This window comes from Aptenodytes forsteri, unplaced genomic scaffold (assembly GCF_000699145.1).
Source record: "Aptenodytes forsteri isolate BGI_AS27 unplaced genomic scaffold, ASM69914v1 Scaffold96, whole genome shotgun sequence".
NCBI classification, from domain to species: Eukaryota; Metazoa; Chordata; class Aves; order Sphenisciformes; family Spheniscidae; genus Aptenodytes; species Aptenodytes forsteri.
In genome coordinates, this window is record NW_008795029.1 from 7,652,599 (window position 1) to 7,671,388 (window position 18,790).

At 45.2% G+C, this 18,790-nt stretch overlaps 1 protein-coding gene across 1 annotated transcript in view; it reads right to left on the bottom strand.

Annotated features, from left to right (window-relative positions):
- MAP4K4 (mitogen-activated protein kinase kinase kinase kinase 4) overlaps nt 1–18,784 on the bottom strand; it is a 165,656-nt gene extending 146,872 nt beyond the window's left edge. Inside the window, exon 1 of the mRNA XM_009276123.2 lies at nt 18,735–18,784. The gene's annotated coding sequence lies outside the window, so the exon portion shown is untranslated. The remainder of the gene's footprint in view (nt 1–18,734) is intronic.
- Nucleotides 18,785–18,790: the final 6 nt, after the last annotated feature.

An 18,790-nucleotide genomic window follows, 5' to 3' on the forward strand; every position in this document is an offset into this window, starting at 1 on the left:
GGGTGGGGGGAGGGGGGGGGGGGGGGGGGGGAGGAGGGAATCTTAAAAAACAGCTTGAGCGATAGATGCGATCGTGGTTTTCCTCCTGAAAAAACTATGTGTGTACATTCAAAATTGCAGATACCCGAGCGGGAGAGTTTTGATCTTTATAATTTGTTGCCTGCCACTACCAGAAAGACCACTGCATTATTATCCAGCACCTGAAAGACTGAATAAGCATACAGCGGCAACCAGCGTGCATAATGCTGGAGAGATGTACATCAGCTGCTTCTTCATCCCCCGCTGCTCACAATATGGCATAAGGCCACAGACACCCTTACGCACGCTTCAATTCATCCATAAGGTGAGAAAAATCTGAATAGATAACTGATTTTACTTCACCTGGTAAACCTGGCAGGCTGGGAAACTGTTGAGTATAATAAGCCTGGCATGTCCCACAGCTCTCCCACCCGCTCTGCACCCGGGGAGGGCAGGAAAGCAGTTCCCGGGCAGTACGGTCTGGATCAAAGCAGAGGGGCAGGCGGCTCCCAAGGGGAGAGCATCACTCCTGCGCAGGGAGCGGATGGCCCTGGCCACATTCGGGAAGGGGAAGTGCAACTGGCAACGAAAACAGTGACTAAGCTCCAGGCTCGAAGGGCAGTCAGCCACTCCACATTTAAAGCTCCCCCACCAAATGTTATTATCATCCCGCGGAATTAAATGAACCATTTCGTAAGGCCGTGATGCCCACACAGTCTCAGGGGGATGACTGCACAGGCTAACCCGCAGAACCAGAGACGGGATGCGGTGACGGTCCATGTGGAATCTGCAAGCCAACAAGCTGAAGTCAGACCCACGGGGACAACCTGCTCTCCTCCCTTGATTCCCCCACTCCCTCTCTACTAGTTGCCTAACACTTACAGTTTTACACACTGCCATTCGGCGTTTACAGAGTCACTGGGCACCTACTTATACCTAAAGGACCAGGAAATAAAATTCATGTATACTAGATGTCCTACAGTGAATTGCACTGAGCATCTAAAAGTCACACCAAATTTTGGAAAGCCAGAAGCATTGCAATGGTTTAAAACAGAGCAGTCAAAGCAGGGTGGTGCTCTTCTGGATGACATTGCTGGTAAAATACGTTGCAGAAGGAGAAAGTTTTAGAGAAGGTTGTTAAAAATCAGTTGTATTAAATTTTAAACCAGTCCTTCTCCTTTTACCTTTCTGGCAGAATGTCTTTTTTACCTGCCACACCCAACCTTAAAATAAGTATCAGCTAAACTACAGTTTGTCCAGCTCAATACTGCATTTTCCTCGCCTGAATATAATTAACAGCCACCTCCAGTTTAGAAAGAGATTCCTTAAACTAACAGCTGCAGCAGAATCAGCACTGAAATGCCTTGAGAGCTTTTGCTTAAACCCACACTTTGAAAAGTCATGACGGTGTTCATTTTCTAAGTCTGAAGGTAGAAGAAAGTGAAATGTTTTGCTAAGATTTGGTCTACATATGTGTAAGAAAGCTCCCCTCTGGAAATGCATTTTGCAAAATCATGCAGAGAAATAGCATGAAGCCATTCTCTTTGTGAAAGAGCAAACTGATTTGCAGAGGCTGGGTTTGAGGCTTAAAGGGGCAATTCAGAGATAAGAAGGCAATTTAATTTTGTTTTTACATGAAGAGTTTCCCACAACTCTGTAAGATATCTGTCCTAAACATTTATCCACAAATTGGTTAAAGACTTTGCTTTGTTTCCAGTCTGCACCAACACTTGTACCAAGTAGCTTTGTAAGAAAACCCAGTCCCAAACAACAAAAAAAATCCCAACGAAGTCTACTTGGTACCTCAGCAGAAGGCTGTATTTTGGCAATGGATGCAAACAGCACAGAACTGAATCAGCTACTGCCTATCCCACAGCTGGGCCACACCTGGATTAAAAAAAAGTCAGAAAACGATAGCAAGCGTTGTAGTCAACGAGAGGTGCCCGCTTTGCTCAGGAGGATGAGCTGAGACCGGGTGCTTCATCCGGCACCAACCACAAGGAGCTGCAATCCCTTTTTTAAACAAATTTGCAGCAGACACCAGGACAGTTTGCCATCACGGGCACAGAGCAAAGACTGGGTTTTGATCCTGCACTTTTTGGGAAGGATGGCGATGCCCGTCCTGGGAGTCCCACACCATCCTGCCTCTCCCCTGTCCGGCCACCCCTTTGTCCTGCCCGCGCCAAACAAGTCGGTTGTGCCTCATTTCTTCCCTCCTCCCCCAAAAGAGAGAAACAAAGGGCGACAGTCTCTAATGGCTGGAGACCGAGGGATCTGGGGCTTGGTTTATTACATGCTTAACGAAGCGCTGAATTACTGGTGAATTAAACTATTGCCCAGTTTAACTGCTTTCCTTATAAGAGAAACATGAGCAAACAAGCATGTGTCACAAAAAAGCCCCTGTTCAGATAGGAGCTGACAAGAGAAAAAAGCATCCAGGGTTTACGACTGTTTATTAGCAGTTTTGCATTCAGGCACCGGCTGAGGCTGCAGCGAAGACTAATGCAAAGAAATCCCCACCTTGTCCACCACCTCCTCAGGGGGCTTGTCTGGCCCTGGATTTACCGCCCGAGGTTAGCACACGTTAAGTACCCGAGGGCTTTAACTATATGGACTTAGCATGTGTCAAGGGCAGCATGCCTTGTCTAGGCAAAGCCCTTCAATGCACTTTAGTTAGCATATACAAACCTCACACCTTCAATCCCGGCAGAGAGAGGAGCCCTGGGAGAGCATCCCCACAGAGCTCCTCCGACTGCCGCCTCCGCTGGCGGGGAACCCCCTACCTTCAGGAGATGGCACCACAGTTTTGTCCGAAAGACAGGGGGAAAGAAAATAAATAAATTTTGTGATGGCCACCTGCCATCTTACCCCAGTGGAGCAAAAGACAGACCACAGACCATTTTCCTTCTCTTTTTTGCTCAGCTGACAGGTAACAACTGTGACCCCTCTGCCCCCACCTCGCAGGCAAACAGCGCTGCAAGCAGAGGTAAGCCTGAAGCCTTCATCTTGGGCACAGATCTTCCCAATGCCCAATAAAGAGGGACTTTAATAGGCTTTCTCCACAGGGAAGCAGGGGGTAGGAGAAGAGCAAACAGGCTCTCTCACTCCAATCTACCTAGTCATCAATTTTTCGTGAAACTTGTAAGGATTTTGGACCCGTACGCCAAACCAAAACACAGCTGAAGTCAGCCCTGAGATTGAAAAAGTGTTGAGGACAGGATAAAATGGATGGAGCCTCATTTCTTCAGAAAGCCAGGGTAAAAAGAGACCACAAAAAAAGATCTAAAGCAGGTACAGAATGCATGTGGAGAAACACCTTCATGAAAAAACAAACCTCACTCATCTTGGCAGAACTACAGCCAATACCAGAGGTCACGCAGATTTAACCATATCCCTTCTATTTGTTAGTTACTTTTATACCAAAAAAAAGAAAAAAAGCCACAGACAAACCTGCAGGAAGAAATGCAAAGGATGATGAGTGTAGAGTTTAGAGGAAGGGAGAGCAGCAGGAGGAATTCACCCACATCAGATGAGTATGAGGGAGGAGCGAGAAGGACAAAACAAACCACAGAGAGAGAGAGAGAAACCTGCCACCGCTAAAAAAGGGCAAAAATAGAAAATTCATTCTATGAGAAAAGATTAAAGAATAAGTCAAAGTTGTTTAAGACATGAGGCACTTCCAAAAAGTGATATTTCTAGAAAGACTACTTTTTTCTCTCAAGTCTGACGAGGGAACATTGTCTCGAACCAAAAATGTACAAGCCTTTGCCCATGGCTCTAACCCCAAGCTGCGGAGCCAGGCTGATACACAGTTTGCATCCACTGACTTCAGCAGAGGGGGGCCTGATCCTGGACAGCCAAAGTACTTCTAGCTTTAGAAAAATAATCTAAACTAAAACAATATACACCTGAACACTGCAGTAAGAAGGATTACCTCTCCCGTGCTCTTATTCCACCGCACTCCCTTTTCTCTCAAATGACATTTACGCCTCTTAAATTATAAATATACAAGCGGTCTGCATAATCTGTTAAGGATATTATTCCTGCCAGCCTAAGACAGCAAAGCCATTGAAAACATTTCCCTCGAAACATTCAAATCATGAAATCACGTATTTGTTGAAGGGAAGTTTGGCTCGGGCACCCACAAGACTTCTTCTGCCGTCACGCAGAACAGTTCCCGAAACTAGGTGGTTTTGCTGACGGTTGCGATTCAGACACAAGTCTCTAGTCATTTCAGCGTGTTGTTTTCATCATCTTTCAAAGCTGTCCACAGTCACTATTAAAAGAAACCCACAGAATTCAGCGCAGCAGAGGTGAACCCAATCTGCGCCTTGCAAAGAAACTCAGGACTGAGCATCCTTGGAACAGCCCTGTCCGTCTCTCGGGAAGAGCAGCATCTCAAGGTCAGGTTATAAACATGGCTCTCAGGGAAACACTCTGTACTGCTGCTGGGTGCACAATCTGCACAGGAAAAAAAGGAATGGCCTTTGAAGGCGGACAAGCTATTAAATTTTTACTAGGTGAAATGTTTACCGAAATAAATCCAGTCCTTTCCACTCTTGGTTATTATCATAACACATATGGTAACTGACATACAATTAATGGAGCTTTAAACCAAGAGTTCTTGGAAGGAAAACGCACTCCCAATTTTTCAGCTAACCTTGACAAAAAGCCAGGTTTTGACAAAGTTCAGCAACGCAAGGGGCTTTACGAGATTCCCCGTTTATTGGGCACCTCTCACAACGAGCACCGGCTCCAAGCAGGGGAGGTGAGAAGAGGCTCTGCCAAGTCAGCACCATCCACCACCACTGACACAGACTCACGAGCAGTCAAAGCTCAGCAGACCAAACTACCATCTCAGAGGTACTGTACCACCCGCACTCTCTTCAGGGGGTTTTCATGTACATGTGCCATTTCACGTCAGTCAACAGTTCAGACGACAGCACCCACAAAAAGAATTTCATCTCCTCTTCTCCTAAGCGTATTGATTCTGCAGGGTGACGGATATAAACAGTAATGCGACACTTTAATACCCAAGGCTACTGGCTTTGTTTCCAAACTCCGAAGGATCTACAAACTAGGCTGATGCCATCTTTACAGATTTGGAATGCTGTTCACATTCCCTTTTCCCATCTTCTCCCATCTGAGTTACAGAGACAGACTAAAACCCACGTTACGGTGCTACCGGGTCAGTAGATTCTCCAGCGAGTCGAGGAATCTCCAAGCTCCGGTGCTTTCAGCATAGCTCCATACCGTGTGAGCAAGCAGGATCCCTCTCCCTGCTGGAATAAAGTAACCAGATACCACCCAGGGCGTTTCAGCTGTCTGCTTAATCTTCCCTTCTACTTTCTGCAATAGGAAATCCTACTGGTGGGGAGCATGAAATAAAACCTTCCCCTTTCCTATCCAGCCCAGTGCAACCACACCGTACGTATGCAAAACACATTTCCTTACAACAGCAGCACACACTGACTACACGCTTTGTTATCAAAAAGCTAAGAGGTACAGAGCAGCAGCAGAAGAGGATGCTCCAAAGTCAAACCCGAATTGCAGCAAGGACTTGATCTGCAACCAAAGTGGCGGTGTCAACGACAGCGGTTTCATTGCCCACTTCTCTCTTCCTTTCCCAAAACACAATGCAAGTGCTGCAACAACACTCGATCCACGAGGAGGCACCTCCAAACTCAGCAACTTAAGCAGAAGTCTGCTCAATAACTAATATATTTTTATTCCTGAAGAGGAAACCAGAGCACTCTTCCATTATCTCAGAGGAAACCTAAGGAAAGGTAGCATTACTCAGGACTGATTTACTGCCTCAAGCCATTCAGAAAACCATAAAGCCAGCGACATATAAGACAAGCAACTCACTCACAAGAGCTCTTTGATCTTAAATACAAATAAAATTAGGTCAATATTAAAGATTTTCATTTCTTGCCATAGAAGACTTCCAGAAAGGCTAAGAAAAGCTTTTCCCATCCCTTCTTTTAACACTCAAGTTATTTAGCAAGTAACATTTCTGTCACGTGACTTGAAACATTTTCTCCATATTCACTTGTCATTGCTCCAAAATTTAACTCTTGGCGAGCACCTAAAGCGCACAGGGGGAGCTGCATAAAGCATTCTCCATAGCCCCCAAGGACAAGTCAGATCAGAGAATTTCATTGCGTTTCACGTGGGGGAAAGGAAGGAGCAAAGCACTCCCTTCCCAACACTCAGATTAAAAAAAAAGATTTTTCGGTAATTTGTTATTCAAAGCATTCCAGCGATTTTTAACAGATGAAGAGGAGAAAGCCTGTGCCGTCGCTATTAATAGGCTGACATTCTTTCTTCCCCCGCAAGACCACAGCAGAAACACAGGCGAAGGCGACAATTTAAGGGAGCCTGGAGGCGTGCCAGCTCTGCCAAAGCCCCAGCCCCTGCGGCACAGGGACTCCTCCGAACGCGCCCCTGGACGAGCGCATTGGGTGTGAGGTACGGTGCTGGTGTACAAAACGCCTGCCATGGAATCAGGGAGGTCCTTTACATCCAAGACACCCCTGTAGTTCTCAGTGCTGCGTCTTTCGTTCCTTCTCCTGCAACAGTACATCATTAACTTAACCTGCCAAAATAACAGTGGATTGCAGGATAAGCTAAGGACGTAGCATCACCTTGCATTTTCGGTTTAACATGCTTGATTGTGTTAGGGTGGCTTTAAAATTTTGTTTATTTGCTTTCTAAATCAACCAAGAGCTCTCATACGCAACAGAAGGCCCCTGAAGCTATCACTGTAATGCGATACCTGCTCATAAACGTCAATATACCAATTTTAAAGGTATTAACACTGCTGTTTAGTCACGGTAAAATATCCTAATACCTGCCCCACCTCCGTTACAGAGAGCAATACAGTTAAACGTGAGCAATTCAGTTCAGGGCTTTCTGCAAAACTCACTGAAACACAGAAACCTCACCAACTGCAAGACAGCACGTAACAATTCCACCGCAAACACAAGTCAAACAAGCAGGGGTACCATGAGGCTCGCTCTACGAGATCCACCTGCCCAGTCGCCCAAGAACATTCAGCCCCTTCCTCTGGGCGGCTCTTAAGAGACCAGAGGGTCAACACGCAAAGTCTTCCCTCTCTTTGGCTTGGGTAAGCGCGAAAGCTGATCCCAGCTATCACTAAGGCAAAGAAGGGATCTCTTTTGATTAAAGCACAGAACTTCGTGTCCAGAGATTTGGATTGTACCTCTGTCACATATTTCCTGGGTGGCTGGGAATAAATTACATCAGTTCCCTGCTGTACTTCCCTCCCACATCCTCACTCCGAAGTAAAGCACAGCGGATAACTTGGGTATCAGAGAAGCAGCACACGAGAGCTCCGCTTCCTTCTGTGTTTGTACAGGAGATTACCATGCAATTGATAGTTCGGTTTAACAAATGGTACGGAATATGAAACTTCAAGTACTTCAGGAATGTCTGCTGTAGCTGCTGAAGGAACATGCAGTAAATTGCCTCAAAAAAACCCAAGTGTTAATTAGAGAAAAGATACTCGGATTTACAACAGATTGAGATTTAAAAATAAGATTCACAACCAGATTGAATTCTACCAGCTGAGCTTACAGCTACAGAGAAGCAATACAATGAATGGCTGGAGGGGGGGGGGGACGACAAACCAAAAAAAAACCCAAACAGGTTTGGTGGGAAAGGATACCTTGCAGAGAAACACTGAAATAGTGCTTTGAAAAAATAGCCTTGAATGTCAGGCACTTTGTTAAAACCCTTAACTCTTTTGATGATGTTGATACAGTATTTCTATAATTCTCTCCTGAAAAACAGCAACCTAGAATAAATGCATTCTCTGTAGAAGTATAGTTTATCTGAACAGGAAAGACCCCAGAGCTTACTGCTGAGGGCACAGAGAGGAGACACGAGGCATTGAGTGCTTTTCACACTGATAGTTCTTCTCAACCAGATCCCTCAGAAGTTCTGCAGAAATAAACCTGTCTATATTTAAGTTCCCAGCCTTCATATAAGAGTGCAGAGATACTAAATGAGGGCAAGCACGTTCACCTCTTGGTAAATGCATGCAAAAACAGGTCACTTATTTATGAGCCTTTTGGGAAAAGGGATGCTTCCCTCCCAGTGATGGGCAAGAGGGGTTTTACATGTCATTCACTTTCACACATCCACTTACAAAGGCATCTTCACTCTTACTATATATCCCACAAAGAAGACGGACTGTAGGAGCTACTATATGCATGGTACAGAGTGGGGTCAACCTGTCCGACCTTAGACATCTAGAAGACACACAACTGAGACATTCATCCTAAGTTCCCGTTATAATTAACAGACAAAGACTCAGGTAAAGAGCAATTTATCTCATCCTAGGGTAGTTATCTCCAGAGGCCATTCCCCTGTCCTATTTCTCTCCACTGTGAGTCCTAGAGCACACAGCTCAGATTTAGACAGCGGAAGGACAGTAAGCAGCCCACCTACTTAAGCACCTTTCAAAAGTACCACCCAAGCCCACTGCACAGAAACAAGCTGTAAATTACTGACCAGATGTGCATATCTGCAGCTCTCGCTACAAAATGCATTTTTCACCTATCGGGCCACCACAAAATAACTGGAGATACACAGCGCCATCAGTTTTTTGGAGAAGCACAAAAGAAACTCAGTTAGGGCTTCCAGTCAGCAAATACCTCATCATTATATGCAAACACTGCTGCACCAGTTCCCCCAAGAATTATTTTGGTTATTGCAGTAGCACACGCTAGTGGCACTACAGCTAAGGGTAGCTTAGGTACCCCTACCTGCAAGGGTTTATAACTCAGCTAGAAGTATTCCCTTTTGACAGCAGCCTTCTAAGATGGCACAGTTGTGCTTCCTTTTAGATATTCTACAGAATTTTCCTTGTGAAGCGCAAAAATGAAGAAAAATAATGAACTGTAATGATGTTGGGAGGTCTCTTTAAGATACATAAAAGCAAGTACGGCATGGTACAATTTACTATAATACATTAAGGCCTACTGACCTTAAGCTTTTCTTTCCTGGGTTTGAAAACAAAACAACCCAATACCATTAGATAGCTCCAAGTGTAGGGGGCAAGCTTTGAGACAAGTTTATTTTGGTTTGAGCTTACTGTTTAAATTAGAATCGTGAACTCTTGCCCACTGTCATCCCCTACAGCTACTCTCACAAAATCCTGGGAAGAAGCAATTGAAACTACCAGAGCTTAACTGCAATTGACTGTTGTATTTTTAGGACTTCAAGAAATTTTTAACAGCTTCAAATGCACAAATCCCAAACAAAGTGCATCAGCTTTGAGGTAAACCAGCAGGAATAAACTATTGCCCTGGTAGTCCTCAGGAAGTCAATAAAACTCAGATTTGGTGCAACTGAGTATTTCAAGCTGCTGCCATTCTTTTACCTACCTAAGTAACGTACTCCCATTTCACATCTGTCCTCTGGTGAAGCTGCCAGGTGCAGGAACCAGAGCCAACAAGTCAATACCATGGACTCGTACAACATAAAAAGATGGTAACCCAAACAGTCCAATTTTCAGAGCCCTAAAACATCCAGTGAAGCTAAGGGGAACTCCATAGGCATACCAAAAAGAAAAGCCACTTTTGGGGATAATACAACACAGAGTGAGGATCCGAAGACCAGGCAGATGGGTGTTATGGATGGACATGAGGATCAGCATCTCCACGTAGAGAGCAGCACTAGAAGAAGGAAAGTCTTTGGAGGCAGGTAGGGAGTGGGGCAGCACCTACGTCTCCAAAGCTGCAAATGCAAGGTGCCCAGAGGGATCTTTTAGGACTTCCCCGGTCAGGGTGGTGGGAAGAGGATTAAGTGGACCTCGCCAGCAGCCCCAGAGCCAGGGAGTTAATGGGGCACTCAAGGCACACAGGGGCAGGGGAGGAAGCAGGTAAGCGGCCATGGCGCACCACCAACAGCCCCAGCAGCTGCATTGCTGATCCTAGCCCACAGCAGACCTTCTCCAGGGGCAGTGCGACCTTGCTCCAGGAAGCATGTGTCTACAGCCCATGCGGCTCCTTCAGCCGCAGGTACAAATCCATGAGTCACTGTGATCCCTGCAGGGAGAGCAGCTCTTATCAACACACCATGGGACAGCTCCGAAGGGAGGTGAGGGAGACATACCAGATAAGCACTACAATACCAGTATAACTGCATCCACGTTAGGAGTTTTACCACATTAGCTGTTTTATTACTAGACGGGCTGATCAGGACCTGTTGGCACTCGTAGTGTCCTGTTTTTATAGCGATAATGACAGCTACAGTGGCAGAGCAACCCAGGGAGGCGCAGCTTCGGTGGGAAAGAAGCATTTTGCCAGGAGCGTTAAACAATCTCCCCCAAAAGGCATCACTTATTCTGGCACATGGTCACCACACAGCTAGGTGGGCTGAGGGAGGTCTCGTCAGCCCCGGCCATGCTGAAATCAGCACAAAAACTTGTGTCAATATACCTTCCCCTGGTGTGCATAAGCCCAAAGCCTGGCTGGCTAGTGAAAGCTAGTGAACTCCATGGGTAAAAGCTAATCTCCTTCCTAATACATATATATATTTTTTTTTAATATAAATTATATATGATGATGTATTTCTACAAACAATTAAGCTGTCCCTTACTTTTTGTTATATTAAGCACTTCCCTGACTCCACACGACTTTTTGTTTCCCACAACTATGAATCACACACTAACTCATTCTCAACTTTTAAGCCAGCTTCTCCTTCTTCACCCTCTGATTCCCTCTGTAAATTCACCTTCACTAGGCTGCCTCTCTCTGACCTGTCCCACTACCTCTTCCTAACTCCACATCTTCCCACAGATTTGGTCCACTTGTCAGTATGATGCAAGATCAAGCAGGAGGAGGGCATGGGAAAATCCCAGGGAGAAGAAGTCAACACCCTTCATGCCTGCTACAGTGAGTTCCACAGGGCACTTGAGATAGGAGTTAGTAGCACCGATTACTAAATAAAGTGGAGAGAAGCCCACTCCACCCATACGTCCACCCGATCCCTATGTGCTTCGGAAGTGCCAGTCCTCCGTAAGAGTGGGCATCTCCATTCCACCGTCGCTGAGATTTCAGCTTTCTTCAGTGGTGCTTCTCACAGGTTTCCCAATCAGCAGCAAATTAAAACCAACACCACTGAGGTCAAATTGTAGTTATTCATTCCACTCAGAACAGCAGATTTCACCCTGTTGCAAGACGGCAAAGCCCGGCACAGCAAGGGACTGCTCTGCCTGCAGGACTATCGTGTCTCCAGTCTGTATTCACTTCTCTTTCAGAAAGCTGCTCCCTCCTATTTCTAACACTGAAATAGGTACCACAGAAGTTAGGACTACTGAGCCCCGTGGCCACCCAGGAGGAGATATATCAAGCCTTGCTCAGAACAGGACAGGGGACCAGGAATGAGGGTTAGGTGGAAGCATCATGAACTTCAGAACAGCATATGGACCATTTGGCAACACTCTGCGGTTTGAAATCAGTGTCATATTTTGTGCCTCTGTGCAAGTGTTTCACACTACATCCAAGGTAGAAAATACACTTTGGAAGTAATACTGAAATGCAATGTCAAAATCTCCAAGTCCTCTACATTCAAAGCTACCTCAAGGTTCCCAAGTATGCACAGTTGTGGGTTTTTTCCTCCCCCTTCCCATACTTGCCTGATTTTAGAGCCAACAGTATCTTTTCTTGAGCCTGTGCCGACCTGAGAAACAATCAGGGACCCATAATGCTACAAACGTAAGGTATTTGATAAGAAAACTCTTGTGCAAAGCTATGAGATCCCCTCCCAAATCCACCTCTCATTCAAGCGAGTTGAATTCTTTCCACCAGCTCCAGCGGGAGTTGGACTGGGACCTAAAATAATGCCGCAGATAAGGATCTTACTGTAACTTTTGACTACAGTTGAGCTCACATTGTGCAAGTAAATGCTATTGAGCTTAAATATCAACGTCATCCAAAGGGAGGGAGAAATACTTCTGGCGGAGCCGGAGTGTACAGTCAGAAATGTAATATGGGAAAAACAAAAATACCATGTTCCTCCAAGGAAAACAGATCTCGAGAAGGTAGGTACACAACCTACCCAACTGAAATCACGCTTGCAACAGAAAGTACCACTTGAAAAGAACATGACTAGAACATAACGTGTACACACAAACACATGCTAGACCACATGAGAAAAGTCAGTTAGCATTGTAGTCCAAAAATTTATACTAAAAAATGTATACGCTGAAGGCAGGGAAATGCAAAGGGTGAACACCTCTTGTGATGCTGAATCCCCTTTGGGGACATTCCTCTACATCATCCCCTAGGGTGGGAAGTGCAGCCCTGCCATCATCACAGAGGCCAAAAAAAGCACCTCTGCACACTACCACCGAGGCTCTGGTGCCTGGAAGTTGATAGTATGTCACCAAAATTTCCATTACCAGGAGAGAGCAAAAATAAAGCAAGGAAAGGGAAGGTGTATGTTTCTGGTTTTCTCCCCTTCTTTAATATCCCTAAACTAACAAAAAAAATCCCTGTCCTGGGCCTTATGAATAAAGCTCACCTTCCCCATGCCTGGAGCAAGGTGCAGAGACCTTCATGGGGAAAACCATCTACCTTCGCAAGCCTTGGGAAATGACCCCTACCATTGCCAATGGGGAGAGAGCGCACACACACACAAAAAGCAAGGAGAGTATGAGACTATTTCAACTGAAATTTTGCCCACATCAGTTGAAAAATCTTCCCAGAGAAAGCTGAAAAAATTTCCTAGGAGTCAGCGTAAGACTCTGGGCTGTATTTTGTTACATCCATCACCTCGAAGCCCTGCACACACTCACATCCCAGCGTGTCGGGTCCTCTTCTAATTACTCCAGGAATACGGAGTCCCTGCCCCAGGAGCCTGCAATTTGATTTAAGATGAGATATAAAAAAAAGACGTTTTGACAAACAGACAGATGGACCGGGGGAGGAAGAACGAGAGGGACATGTGGTTACCCACAATTGGCAGGTTGCTTTCTTTTCTCTTTTTCTTTTCTTTTTTTTTTTAATAAAAATAAATATCAGTAATCCCCACTGGCCACCTGCCTAGCTTTTGTATATTTAATTAAGAAGGATTTGGGTGATGGAGAACTGGTAAAAAGTTCAGCCAATTTGGGGGAGGATGGCGGGGGCGGGGGAGGCAAACAATGCTAAGGGCTACATCTAGGCGCAGGACCGAGAGAAATGCCAGTATTCCAGCCACTGCCTGGTCCTTCCCTATTTCTCCAGCAGCAAACTCTCCCTTTGCAACACAATCCACAAAAAATCAGAGGAGGAAGGGAAGAAGAGCAGTTCATACTTAAGAGAGCTGGTCTGGACCAGTTCCTGAAAGCCAGTGACCTCACTGATCCTCAGTACAGTTTGTCTTTATAGTGATAAGACTGGAATTGTATTCAAGTTTAACAAAATCATTTGAATCCACAATGATGTCCCTTTAGCAATGAGAGAAAGAAAGGGGAGAGAGGGGGAAAAAAAATTCAGCTGAGTTAGTAGAGAATAGCAAGCACTGTCTTCTCTTCCTACCCCCCAACACAGTCACCTTGTAAGATAGAAAGTCCATTAAGACAAAAATAGAGTATCCTCAGCGTGGGAAAACATTTATCCAAGTTTTAATTTATTTTCAAATCAGCATTTAAACGATCACATCTTACATCACTTCCTTTTATGAGCCAGCAGTTAGACAATACACATCATTTACATGCAGTTTTGGAAGGCTGCAACATAAATCAACAAAAGAAGCCTTCACTGTGAATTAACTATTACAAGGCTCTTAGAAAGCCACACCAGCCTGCGTTGAGGGCAATTAGGAGTATCCTCCCTAATTCTCATTTTGCTGGTGCGCTCTCAGAACTCGCACGAAAACATCCTTCCCCCCAGTCATTGCTGCTGCAAGAGAATTACGATGTCTATCTGTGAGACCTAACAGCGCACTCACAACAGCTATTTTAAAGTGTTAGCTGTCTTTAAAAAACACATACACACACCCGCCAAAAAAAAAACCAAAGAGAAAGTGACGGAGCAAGTTAACACAGTTCAGTCTCAATAGCGACATTAATCAGCCTTATGCCTCTATGAAGTATCAGATGGTAGAGATTTTTAAATGTGCAAAATATTAACCAATGCCTTTAGTTCACAGATCATTTTTGCATTAAAAAAGAAAAAGGGAAGCAAACACCCAGTTCGAATCTTATCTCGAGGCAAATTTCGGGAGTGTTTTCATTTTGTGCGAGCCAAACTTCAAATTAAGCTTACTACTGTTTGTGAAAAACTAAAATCGAACCGCAGCAATGCTAAAAATGCTTCCTCACTATTTCCAAAAGATCAAAAAAAGTCCTTAGGGTAGCTAATCGTTTGGTAAGCTGGCTACAAGTTCCAGTTACACCAAAGTGCTCTGATAAAGCGGGATTGACTTCAGGAGGAAAGGAGACTGGAGGCACAGCCATCCCACAAGACAGCAGCATGCACAAAAAGCACAATTACAGGCTAGCACCATTTTTCTGCTGAATTCTGTGCCGTTCACATCATCCCTTGCTTGCACCTCACTAGTTAAAGGTGGTACATCGCTACTCTGTTGCTGAAAAGAGGGCTTAGGGGCGCTGAGCCCCAGGTGGGGGTGCTCCTCTGCCAGCTCTGCCCACTGCGGGCAGGCAGGGCACTGCTCCGGACAAGCCCGCACATGCCTCTGGGCTCCCATCAGCTGATACCAACCTGTTGAAGGGAAATTTCTCTCTCTAAACTCCAGCAGAGGCGTGGGGCTCCTTAAAAGTGTTAAACTACAGACTCAGGGCATTCTGCGGCCAGTCGTTTCTGCATCAGCTCGGAGGGAACTCTGCTCGCTCTACTTTGCAACGTTTAACCCTTTGCTTTCTAACTTACAAGCGATGCAACTTGCAAAAGCATCCCTCCTTCTTCAGTGCCATCACTCTCGGATTTTGAACTACTAAAGGGCAAACAACTTCCAGACCGGCCTTTCATTGCCCGGGATTTCAGATGATCAGCGGAGGAGCTCTGCTTTGCCCCAGGACGAACAAGCCACCCCCACCGCCGCCCCTTCCCCTGCGCTGGGCAAAGACTTTCCAAAAACATCCCGTTTCTTTTCGGCACCCAGGGCCGGGGAACCCCAGGCTCATTTTTTTCCCCGATTCACCGCTGTGTAGCAAGCTGTTCTTGAAACGCAAGGCTCCTTTACATCGTAAGGAAAGGTATAAGCAAGCTTATGAAGATGAAAATAATGTAAACTCCACAGACTTTAAGCGGAGCAGCTGAAAGCCTAGTATTTTTTGATACCTCACCGCCGAGCTTCGCCCAACAAAAAACCCCCCCCCCCCGCCGCCCCTTCCCCTGCGCTGGGCAAAGACTTTCCAAAAACATCCCGTTTCTTTTCGGCACCCAGGGCCGGGGAACCCCAGGCTCATTTTTTTCCCCGATTCACCGCTGTGTAGCAAGCTGTTCTTGAAACGCAAGGCTCCTTTACATCGTAAGGAAAGGTATAAGCAAGCTTATGAAGATGAAAATAATGTAAACTCCACAGACTTTAAGCGGAGCAGCTGAAAGCCTAGTATTTTTTGATACCTCACCGCCGAGGTCCCAGGCCCACAGTACGCTCCACATAAGCCAACCCATTTAACCGCATAAAATCCCAGGAGGATCCACACTGCTCTGTGACAGGGAGTAACTCCACTTGCATTTAGGTGCCAACCAACCAAGGGCTGCCCTCATACTTCATGCGCGTATACACACCTATATACATCTATATAGCTATATATAGCTAAATAAATAGCTATGGTAGAACTATCTATAGAAATATGGCTAGCTAGCTAGATCTGAGCTATTTCCAGCAAGCTCAGCTAAGGCAAAGAGGAGAAAATCAGGACTATTTTCTGCTTTTCAACAGGTCGGCGCAGTCTCCTTCCCACCGCTGGAGAGGAGACTCCCCAGCAAGGCAAACGACCTTCGGTATCATCGCCAGGGTGTATGAGCTAGACAAAGAGATAACGTCATGCCCTCTCCCGCTCCCTCCGTCCTCCCCGCAGTGGCAGGTAGCCAGCCAATCCCGCTCCCCGCACCCGGGTGACATCATCGCTGATGCCGATACACAAATGTGGAAGTACATCAAACTAGCAGCTGCCCCAGAGATCTCGGGGCATGGCTCCTCAAAGACAACCTACCTGCCACCAGTCCCTTGGGATGACAGACCAGTTAAAAGGGAAGTAAAACCATTTGAGAAGAGGGATTTCAAGGAGGGCTTGCTGGGTAGGAGGAAAGCGGAAGGCAACAAGCAAACACAGCGTAACCACGTTTTTCCCTCGGTTATGCAGTTCCTCCGAAAGCCCTGAAAACATTCACACGCAGTTTCATCTTCGGGTGTCCCGGGAGCATTTTTCCTAACAAAACAGCGGCTGAGAAAAGTTAAATACTATTGCACTGCTATTGCACTGATTTTTTCTACGTAACTGCATTCTTTTAAGAAGAAAGACAAGGTTTAATCAGAGCAAGGAAGTTTTTTGTGTTGGTATCTTTTGTTTATGTACAACCCTCTTAGGTGTCCACATTTTAAGACTATGTACACCGATGTGGACAAATGCCTAAGAAGTAGCAGCGCAAATCCAAACTTACACACCTGTCAACCCACTACTGCCTGAAAGGCTCTGTAGCAAAGCAGTATTTACCTACTTCCTTTATTCCATGGCACCCAAACCACCATGCCCTCCGTTACCAGGCAAGAGGAAACATTGCCAGCGTTGTCTAACCGACGAGGAAGGGCAGGGAAATCTCATCAGACACACACCCAAACTAGTGCCCTGACAGAAGCCGCCCGCTGCTCCCCCTGTTACCAGAGTGACACCGATGCCCTGAGACCTCAGGTGTTCATTCACTCTTCCAAGTCAATAAATGCATGCGCCGAGTTTCATTTCTAATGCTAACTATTCCGGGAGAGTTCTAGCATACTTAAGGAAAATGAAATTTAAAATTTCTATTGTCAAGACTGTTAAACCACCGAGGACTTCACTCATTAAGTCAAAGCATTAACAACTAAGCCTAGAAACAATGCACCAAATTGCAACAATTAACAGGAGAGTTTCAAGTCACACATTCACGCCCTACTTTTTTTTTTTTTTTTTTTTTTTTTTTTTTTTTTTTTTTTTTTTTTTTTTTTTTTTTTTTTTTTTTTTTTTTTTTTTTTTTTTTTTTTTTTTTTTTTTTTTTTTTTTTTTTTTTTTTTTTTTTTTTTTTTTTTTTTTTTTTTTTTTTTTTTTTTTTTTTTTTTTTTTTTTTTTTTTTTTTTTTTTTTTTTTTTTTTTTTTTTTTTTTTTTTTTTTTTTTTTTTTGTAAGAAGGGTTCAGGTGAAGGTGATGCAAGCTCTGGGAGCAGAAGGATTACAGAAAAAAAATTAAATGGTGTCATTTGTCAGAAAAAAACGTCAGAACAACATTAAATGGTCAAGGTGGTGTCAAAGTGCAGCTTCTCAACTCATCTCCCCCCTCTCCTCTGGCCTTTTGAGCCACATCGTTTTTTCCAGCTTTCTGCCAACAGCAGCAGCCCAGTTATTCCACTTCTAGTCTTAAAATGCAACTCGCACACTGCGCAGACGGACTGCTTCTCCATCACGAAGGCTGAGGTTCACGCCCTCAAAACAAACTGACATGTGTCTCATTTGCAGAAGAGGCACCGAAGTGCTTTATTTAGTTACTGGAGCTGCAAGCAGCAGTATCTTGCCATCAGGGAAACTCACCAATTATACTGCCTTGTTTATAAGCAAAAAAAAAAAATAACCAAGCAGCTAGGCATACTCGGTTACTTTCAGTTATCTCTCCTTCCTTCTGCAAATGTGCCTTGCATTTCTATACGATACAAGGCCAGAGCCTCCCGTCTTTAGCCAAGTGTTAAGACTGTGTGAATAATTAGTCATCCTGGTAGCTAGCACTCACTGCAAAGTCATGCAATCTCGAGATTTGTTTGTTCCACTGACTGCACACGGGAGGGGGAAAAAAAAGTAGGCTAGTTTCACACCCACATGGGCACTCTCCGATTTCTATTTTTTAAAGTCATACACTTGTCAAACAGGTTATTCTGGGAATTCTGATTTTCACAAAATAAGCTTCCCTGCTTCGATCGCTTATTATTGTCACTCTGCTCCCCCCCATCATTGCAGAGCACAGCACAGCGGGATCGGATGCAGTACCATTCACCCCCGACTCGACAGCTCCAGCACTTTGAAGGTTTTCCAACAAGGAAACCGGGTGACAATTTTAATGAAGGCCAATGCCTTTGTCTAAAGTCACCGCAGCAGCTGCAGTAACTTCCATGAGGACTTCCAGCAGCAATTCTGAATAAGCCCACGGACCTATTTGTATAGCCCGGACACACTCTGACAGTGCCCGCTCGGTTTGGTCATTTCTCGGGGGGGGGCGTAGGGGGGAATAAGGACAATAAAGGACTATTTCATCATTTCAGGATGGGTGCTTGAGGGAGCAATTTGTGCCCCTCTGGAAAAGCAGAAGCCAAGAGACTGACAAACTTGTCACGGGCAGCAACAATGACAAGGACAGCATTTTTATCATCCCCAACTGTTCCGCTTGCCACAGCGGGTGGCTCGCCGTCAGCCGTGTGCTCAGCCCGGCAGAGACACCGGGTAACCTGTAGAAAAATGACAATAATAGAAGGAGAAGAAATTCTGCCACAAACCTTGTAGACTTGCCCGTACGTGCCATTGCCAACCACTTCCACCAGCTCAAAAATCC